An 8,600-nucleotide genomic window follows, 5' to 3' on the forward strand; every position below is an offset into this window, starting at 1 on the left:
CGCCCAGCAGCAGCACGAGAAAACAAGCGAAGCTCACGGCGGTGATCTCAGAAACCATGCAGCATGTCGGATAGGCTTTGGATTTGACGCGCTAGACCATGCCCACTCACGCACGCACGCACGCACGCACGCATGTACCGACACGCATATTCATGCGTCCACGCGTCACAAATTTCTCAAGTTTTTAATGCTAATATGTGCACAAGAACTTAATTATTTTTGTAACGAAAGTTTCATTTGGTTTTAATCCTTTGCTATCGCACTGCCCAAAAGCATAGAGCCAGAAAGAGACGACCTGTTGGAGGAATGCCTGGAGGCGATGCCTTTCTAAACGGGCCGAAGGAAGCCGGAACTGGCCGAAGCGCTAGCCAACGAACGCAGCGTCTGGGAAGGGACAGCATGGCGGACAGCGTTGCTACGTTTGTCGTGGTCGGTCGTGGTCCTCCTTTGTGGTGCCGAGGGCGTGAACCATCGCTGGAATGAGCATTTGTCACTCTTCCGATATGTGATGTGCCGACAGCAGTGAAATTCGCTAAACCTGTGTTTATAGCGTGCGTCAGCGGGCTCGACGGATAGCGCGTCGTCCTTTGCGCGCCTTCACTGGAAACGCTATGCTGACGGCGGGGCTCATTTCCTCCATGGCGGAGCAGCTGGTGGGAGACCACTACCCGGGTGACATCTCGCATCTTGGGGGTAAGTTAATTTTCTTCGAACCTGTTCATTATTTCAAAGCCTTTGCGCACAACTGGCCACGTCAACACAGCTAGTACAGAGACGCGAAGACGCAGTGCCTATCGCGGCAGCACGCAGCGCTGAAAGGTTGTTTGCTGGCGGCACACGGGCATGAATGCGCGTGTAGTGTCAGTGGTCACACGGTCATGGTCAGTATGCCATGCAAATATGCACAGCTGATCCGATCGCGGGGTGCACGATATCGGCGCCGTACTGCCGCCGTACTGCCATTCATCTCTCGCCGAGAATGGAATATGTGCCCGCGAATAGATCTTCGGCCCGGGCTTTGCATTCTCGCCGCATGTTACGCTGTAATTGAAGTAACAGCGCTCGAGCAGTATAACTACGTAGACTGCGATTCAGCTGTATGCCTTAGGATTGAGCTTCCTCCTCTTTCACTTGTATTTCACTTGTACTTTTATAAATTGTGTATTTAAGGTACGAAGCTCCGTATGATCCAGCTGCGTTCGTACTTATAGCCGAGCCAGTGTAGTCGAGCCTTGAATAGCAGAACGGTGAGATAAAAACAAATTGCTCTGAAGTTTTTCGCCTCTATTTTGGCATTCGCTTTTTCATACTTTGGCTCGGAGCTGAAATGGTACAAACAACTGCAAAATGCACACAGGTGCCCTAGCTCCATTTGGCCTAAATCCCGAAGTTGCAGTGAAATTTAAGGGTAATTGAGCCTTTAATATGTACGAAGAATAAACTTAATTGTTTCATGATTATAACCAATGGCGCAAATAAATCTGACTTTGACTTAAATATGCTGAGGTACCTCTCCAATACCTTATTTGATGTTAAAGGAAAAAGTGTGGTTTTTCTGCAATTGGCACTATTAATTCATCATACCTGTGAGAATGTGAAATCAGTGCTAATCATGCCAGATTTCAAATTGAGGGACGCATGCAGAATTTGAAGCAAACCAGCCTTCTACTGAAAATATCGTTCTGCTGTGGTCTGTTCTTTTGAATGGTGGCATGTATTGTAGAAACGATGCTGGATATCGATATGCAAGTGATGTCTCGTCTGAGGCTAGCTTGTGAATGACTGCCGTGGTTATGAATTTCTTGTTGCCTGGCCCACTTCGAAATGTGGTTAAACAGTCGTGTTCCATTCTGCGACCGGCTCCTTTTTGTGCCTTGCATTTTGCCTTACATGCTTGATTCTAGTCCATTTTTTGCACTGTGCTGCTGTTAAATGTGTCTTTTTACCTTGCAGCAAGCTCCACATAGCTTTACCAGCAATGCCTCTTCCAAGCTCTCCAGTATAGCTGTGCCAGCCTTTCACTTGGTGCTAGGATGCCCAGCAAGCAAGCAGGCTTTTGAGGTAAGCACTGAAGACATCTTCCGACACAAGTAGCTTTTATTTTCCTAGTCCACTGCTACTTGTGTGACCCCTCGTTATGTTGATTTTTGCAAGTTAGGTTGCCTATTAAGGGCTCTCTTTTGTTTTTCACCTGCTGCTGTGGCCTACTGCATTGGTGTTCGGCTACTGAGCCCAAAGACGCGGGATTGAATTGTGGTGGCTTCGTTTCGACAAGGCGAAATGCATATTTGCTCGTGTGTTATGCAATGTCAGTGCATGTTAAAGAATCTTTGGTGGTCGAAATTTATGCACAGCCCTCCTCTATGAATGGAGCTATTGTTCAACTTTGAGGCATTAAAAGGACACTGATGGCAAGCTGAAGTTGACCTGTGATGATGAAGTTCCGCATCCTAACCACAAAGACGACACTTTTTCTGAAAGTGGAGCTTTATAAGCCAGAGAAAGCAAAATATACAATTGTCATCAGCACTGGCTGATATCGGAAATAAATTGCGATGCGCTGACTCCGTTTTTTTTGGCACAGATTCCAGAGGCTAGGCTGAACTGCCATTCACCTCAGAACGGTTATCATGGAGTCCTTTGTGTAGACTTCATGAGTTCAAATCGAGTGTCGGGAAAATTTTTAAATGTAATTTTTGCGCCAATCATTGTGTTGATGGCCTTTGCGCTGCTGTTAAAACCCGGGATAGCAGTATGGTATCCCATAAAACTAGGTTCAGGACTTGCAGGAAGTGGTTTATCACATTCCGCTAGCTTGTGCAAGAAACTACTTCAGGGATATGTGCAGGTGTCTTTAATGTGTTCCTGAGTGAGCACTAACTCGTTAGGGGGAAGGCAGCTTCTAATCTGGCACTACAGTGCCAATGTCGTGAGTGTAAATCATAAGATGACCCATCAGTGTGTACGCCTGATTTCTGTGACACTTCAGTGGTGTATAGAAGTGGTAAACAAATCTGTAAGGTATTTGATGCATATCTCCAAGGCAATGGCTGTATGAGTAGCGAAGCCATTAGTCAATCTTCAACGGAAAGAATTTTCTCTTTTAGATGACGTGCTTGTATATCAGTGACAGTTATTTGTTGTCCTGCCTTTCGCTGGTGTGGGTCATGTGTGGCGCATCTTCATGCGAGCCTTCTTTTCCTTCACAAAAAATTCAATTGATAGTCCAACCTGTTTTCTTCTCTTTTCCTGTGTTGCATCTTTTGGCTGGTTTTAAATCTGTAACTGAGCTCAGACCGTGATAATTACAGCCGGAAAACAGGGCTACTGAATGTGAGCTTGGCATACATGCGTACTGTATGTGTGAAAGTGCAGTTTACAATATTCAGAAATGCTTGATAGCCTTACAAGAATCTAAAATTTTGTTGGTATTCCTATTTGTTCTCTGTTCAAGTGTCGAGAGTTTTTCCGCTTCATCGTGTGATTAGAGCCACTTTGGTACTTAAGCTGAAATCTTTTCTTTAGCCTGCATGTTTCTCACTTTTGGGACAGAAATGTGGAGGCTAATTAAAAGAGTTCAGCTTAAAAGAGTATAGACACCTAATCTTGGTGGCATGTTTTCTTCTCTATAATGCTGCGGAAGACACTACTATGCATGAATCACCATCTGGTATTCGCGTGAGACCGCTGAATAATTTATAATCAACTTTTTCTGCCATCCTGTTTCGGTGAACAATTTGACTATGGCTATGACATCAAAGAGAGGTTATAGGTCACGTGAGGCGTGGTAAAACTGCACTTATAATCGCTGCTTCATCATTTTAATTCGCTACAGCGCTAACACCAGCATTCCTTAAGAGCCAGAAGTACCAATTGTATTGCAGTTTTTCATGCCTCACGTGACCAATAACCTCGCTTTGACGTCACAGCCATCATTCAGCTGTCGAAACCGAAACAAATACAGCAGGAGAAAGAAATTTGATTATAAATTATTTAGCGGTCATAGGAGGATGCCATGTGGTAATTCATGTATAATACTTTATGCCTTATTACAAAGAAAAAAACACGTGCCAAACAATAAGGACAGCAAAGTGTGCTATGGAAAGAAAAATGATAAGTCTAACATTACGAGACCAAAAGGGGGCGGAGTGGGTGAGGGAACAAACGCGGGTTAATGACATGCTACTTGAAATTAAGAGGAAGAAATGGGCCTGGGCGGGGCTTGTAATGGGAAGACAACATAACCGCTGGTCCTTAAGGGTAATGGAGTGGATTCCAAAAGAATGCAAGCATAGCAGGGGGCGGCAGAAACTTAGATGGGCGGATGAGGTTAAGAAGTGTACGGGGATATGGTGGCCACACCTAGCAAAGGACAGGGTTAATGTGGAGACATGGGTGAGTCCTTTGCCCTGCAGTGGGCCTAGTCAGGCTGATGATGATGGTATGTGTCGCACCTGCTGCTTCGTGCTATCAGCTGGCCCATGCTTGGCCGACCAGACTAGCCAAATTTGTGATGTGGGTTTTCTATTGCACCTGCATTTGTGTACACAGAGGACTTGAATGGTAGCAGGCGATCCTGTGCATGTGTTCACGCCACAGCACACATGACCCACACTGAAAGCTTCTCTGCCTTTAGTAAGACAGCTGCATCAGTCTGGGGCATAACGTATCCCAGTGCTAGAGTATGAGTAAATTGCTCTCGAATCTTAATCTGGTATCAGGTAGCATAGCGCAAAAGAAGGCTAGCGCGGCTGCCTAATATTCTCTTGGGCAGCTGTGTTGGATTTTCAGTGCCTGTTAGTGTAATCCGTGAAAGTTCACTGTAAACCATTCGTTTCGATGTAAATTAGGAAGTCCTTAGAGCCCTGTACTTTTTAATGATAACAAGGTAATGCAGTAATTCAATTGTACCTGTTCTCTTTCAACACAGTAAAGTGCTGCTGGGTCGAGTTCACAGTTTTACTTTGTAGGTGTGCTCAGGCTGTCATCATCATCATCAGCAGCAGCAGCAGCAGCCTGACTACACGCACTGCAGGGCAAAACCTCTCCCATGTCTCTCCAATTAACCCTGTCCTCTGCCAATTGTGGCCACCATATCCCCGCAAACTTCTTAATCTCATCCGCCCACCTAATTTTCTGCCGCCCCCTGCTACATTTACCTTCTCATGGAATCCACTCTGTTACCCTCAAGGACCAGCGGTTGTCTTGCCTTCGCCTTACATTCCCTGCCCGAGCCCATTTCTTCCTTTTGATTTCAAATAGGATTTCATTAACCCGCGTTTTTTCCCTCACCCACTCCGCCCGCTTCCGATCTCTTAACGTTACACCTATCATTTTTCTTTCCATAGCTCGCTGCGTTGTCCTTGAAATAAGCTGAACCCTCATTGTTAGCCTCCACATTTCTGCCCCATAGGTGAGTACCAGTAAGATACAGCTGTGTTAGACTTTTCTCTTGGGGGATATTGGCAACTGGCTTTCACGATCTGAGAGAACCTGCCATATGCGCTCCACCCCGTTCTTATTCTTCTAGTTATTTCCCTCTCATGATCCGGATCAGCGGTCACTACCTGCACTAAGTATACATATCCTCTTACTACTTCTAGCACCTCGCTACCAATTGTGAACTGCTGTTCCCTTGCTAGGCTGTTGAGCATTACTTTGGTTTTCTGCGTGTTCATTTCTAGCCCCACAATTCTGCTCTGCCTGTCTAACTCATTCATCATGCTTTGCAGTTCATATCCTGAGTGGCTTAGCCAGGCAATGCCATCAGGGAATCTCAAATTACTTAGGTATTCTCCAGTAACTCTTCTCCCCAACTGTTCCCATTTCAGGCCCCGGAATACCTCCTGTAAACAGGCAGTGAATAGCATTGGTGAAATCGTGTCTCCCTGCCTGACACCTTGCCTTATTGGAATTTTATTGCTGACCTTATGGAGAACTATGGTAGCTGTGCAGTCGTTATAAATATCTTCCAATATTTTCACATAACACTCTTCTACACCCTGATTCCACAATGCCTGCATGACAGCTGTGGTTCCACCGAGTCAATTGCTGTCTGGTAGTCAATGAAGGCTATATATTGGGGTTGGTTGTATTCTGCCCATTTCTCTATCACCTGATTGATTGCATGAATGTGGTCTCTTGTTGAGTATCCTTTATGAAAGCCTGCCTGATCATTTGATTGATTGAATTCGAAGGTTGTCCTGAGTCTATTAGTGATTACCTTAGTAAATACCTTGTAGACAATGGATAGTAAGCTGATCGGTCTGTAAATCTTCAAGTCCTTGACATCTTCTTTCTTATGAATTAAAATAATGTTCGCATTCTTTCAAGCTCCTGATACGCTCGTGGTCACGAGGCAAGCGTATGCAGGGTGGCTAGTTTCTCTAGCATAATCTCTCCTCCATCCTTCAACAAATCTGCTGTTACCTGATCCTCACCAGCTGCTTTACCCCTTTGCATTGCTCCTGAGGCTTTCTTTACTTCCTCCCTCGTTACTGGCTGGTGTCCCATTGCTGTGCTCTACTGCCTCTCTCTGTAACCTTCTGATTACATTCACTACTGTAGAGATTTGTGTAGAACTCTTCGGCTACTTTAACTATCTTATCCATATTGCTTATGACATTGCCCTCTTTGTCTTTCAGCGCATACATCTGGTTTTTACCAGTGATTAGTTTTCTCTTCACTGATTTTAGGCTACCTCCATGCTTTAGAGCATGCTAGGTTTTCTCCATGTTAAACTTTCTTATGTTGGCTGCCTTGCACTTATAATTAACTTCGATAGCTCTCCTAGTCCTATTCTATCTCTGAAGTTAGACGTCCTGATGCTTTGGCGTTTCTTCATCAGATCTTTCGTCTCCTGAGATAGCTTGCAGGTATCCTCTCGAATGATCTGACCACATACTTCTGCAGCATGCTGCAATGAATTTAAATATGTATTTAAAGATAACAGTTAAGGTGGGAGATTGAGCTTTGAGATTTGCACTTCAACTCGGGAGTTATGCCGCTGCTACACAGAATACTTGATCGCCGTAGAGATATTTCATCATCTCGCACCAAACTGCTGTGGAGCCACTGTCACAGTTGATAATTTTGCTGGGAAGCTGTTGTAGCACTCACGCAGTTTTGAAAAGGTGGTATTCATTGTTTTTGTGCTATTGGCAACAGTGATAATACGCTTGCTGCAGTGTTTTGTGGCCAGCCTTCTTTTTTTTCAGTGAAATAAGTTGTACATTTCATGTTGAGTATTCTTTCAGCGATTAAATTGCTTTGATTTTATTCCTTAGTGTAAGTTGCGAGTGCTCCATGTCTGAGTGGAAATTTCTACCACTGAAAAGCCTTCAAAATCTTGATAGATGTCCACACTGTTCTAGGGACTCTGTGGCTATTGGAAATGCCCATTTAGCTGCATTCAAGTGCCACTGAGTTGATGGCCATTTGAAAGCCTTCAAAATGCCTGTGTGACACGGTTATTAGATTTTGTGCAGGTTTGATGCTGAGCAGCCTGCGTGCTTGAGTCGGGTTTTCCAATGTCTGTATTTCAAACCTGATACTTTTCGAAATCATCATTAGTTCATTAATGGAAGAACTACTTGTGCCCTTTTCTGGAATTTCGAGAAAACAAATTAACTGAATTTTTTTGCATATACTGCTACCTTTTTGCAGGTGCTGCATAGTGAGAACCTGGATCAAGACGCCAACCTGCTGGACTTGGAGAAGCTGAAGAAATTGTTTAGCCACTGTGTGGCACCCGTCATGAGGGATGTGGCATTAATAAAGCCAGTTAAGGTGACCTTATCTATGTCCTTTTGCAAGCATGCTACACACATGAGAGTCATCCCACGAAGCACCATTGCTGCAAAGCTTGTTATCTCACAACATGCATGCTGAATGAGGCAGTGACAGACAGGTGAGGAGGCCTTTAGGTAGGGCATTGGCGTAACGTGTTGAGCAGTGATGTAGGAGCCTTGCAGCCATGCAAGGTATTATCGGTATCATGATGGTAACTCCATTTGACACTGTCTAGTGCTCTGTGAGCCAGACAAGGCTCTTGAACATTCTGGGACTCACCCTTGGCTCTCGGACATTCTGGAAGCCCCACCCGGCTTGCGCATATCACGCGAGGATGTCTCCTGCTGTACGAGCCTTACGCGGCTTGCGCACTTTATGTGACAGATGTGTCGCATTTGCGAGCTTGCTCGGCTTGCGCAAATTGTGTGAAATATGTCTCGCGTTCTGCGACCTCGCTCAATCGTCACAATGTGCGTGGCAATAAACACGCAAAGATAGGCACGCAGAATCCACGTTCAGTATTTTCAATAGGGTAGTTATGACTTCCACTAGAGATGTAAGGGTCGGACGGACAGTCATGGCCACGAGCCATCAAAGGCTTTCGCTGAAAAGTAAGTAATAACTCTATTGAACAAGAGATGAAGTCAGATGCTTTTTGTCGGGTGTGCCATTGGTCGGTGCTACGTCTAGCGAATTTCGCTAGCAGCTGCTCACGCTTACTGATCACTGGCAACCAGAATGAATGGCGCAAATCCCTCCTCATAAGGTCAGTCTTCACCGTTATTGAGTAAATGCTTAATTTTTTCGCG

General features: G+C 45.0%; 1 long non-coding RNA gene across 1 annotated transcript; it reads left to right on the forward strand.

The window, feature by feature from the left end:
* Positions 1 to 309: 309 nt before the first annotated feature.
* Positions 310 to 7,792, forward strand: LOC149337652 (uncharacterized). Its single transcript, XR_016284415.1, has 3 exons — positions 310 to 693; positions 1,954 to 2,061; positions 7,666 to 7,792. It is a non-coding gene; the product is annotated as an uncharacterized LOC149337652 (long non-coding RNA).
* Positions 7,793 to 8,600: the final 808 nt, after the last annotated feature.

The sequence above is a fragment of the Amblyomma mixtum genome, chromosome 7 (genome assembly GCF_055824585.1).
Source record: "Amblyomma mixtum isolate Tamu chromosome 7, ASM5582458v1, whole genome shotgun sequence".
Taxonomy (NCBI): Eukaryota; Metazoa; Arthropoda; class Arachnida; order Ixodida; family Ixodidae; genus Amblyomma; species Amblyomma mixtum.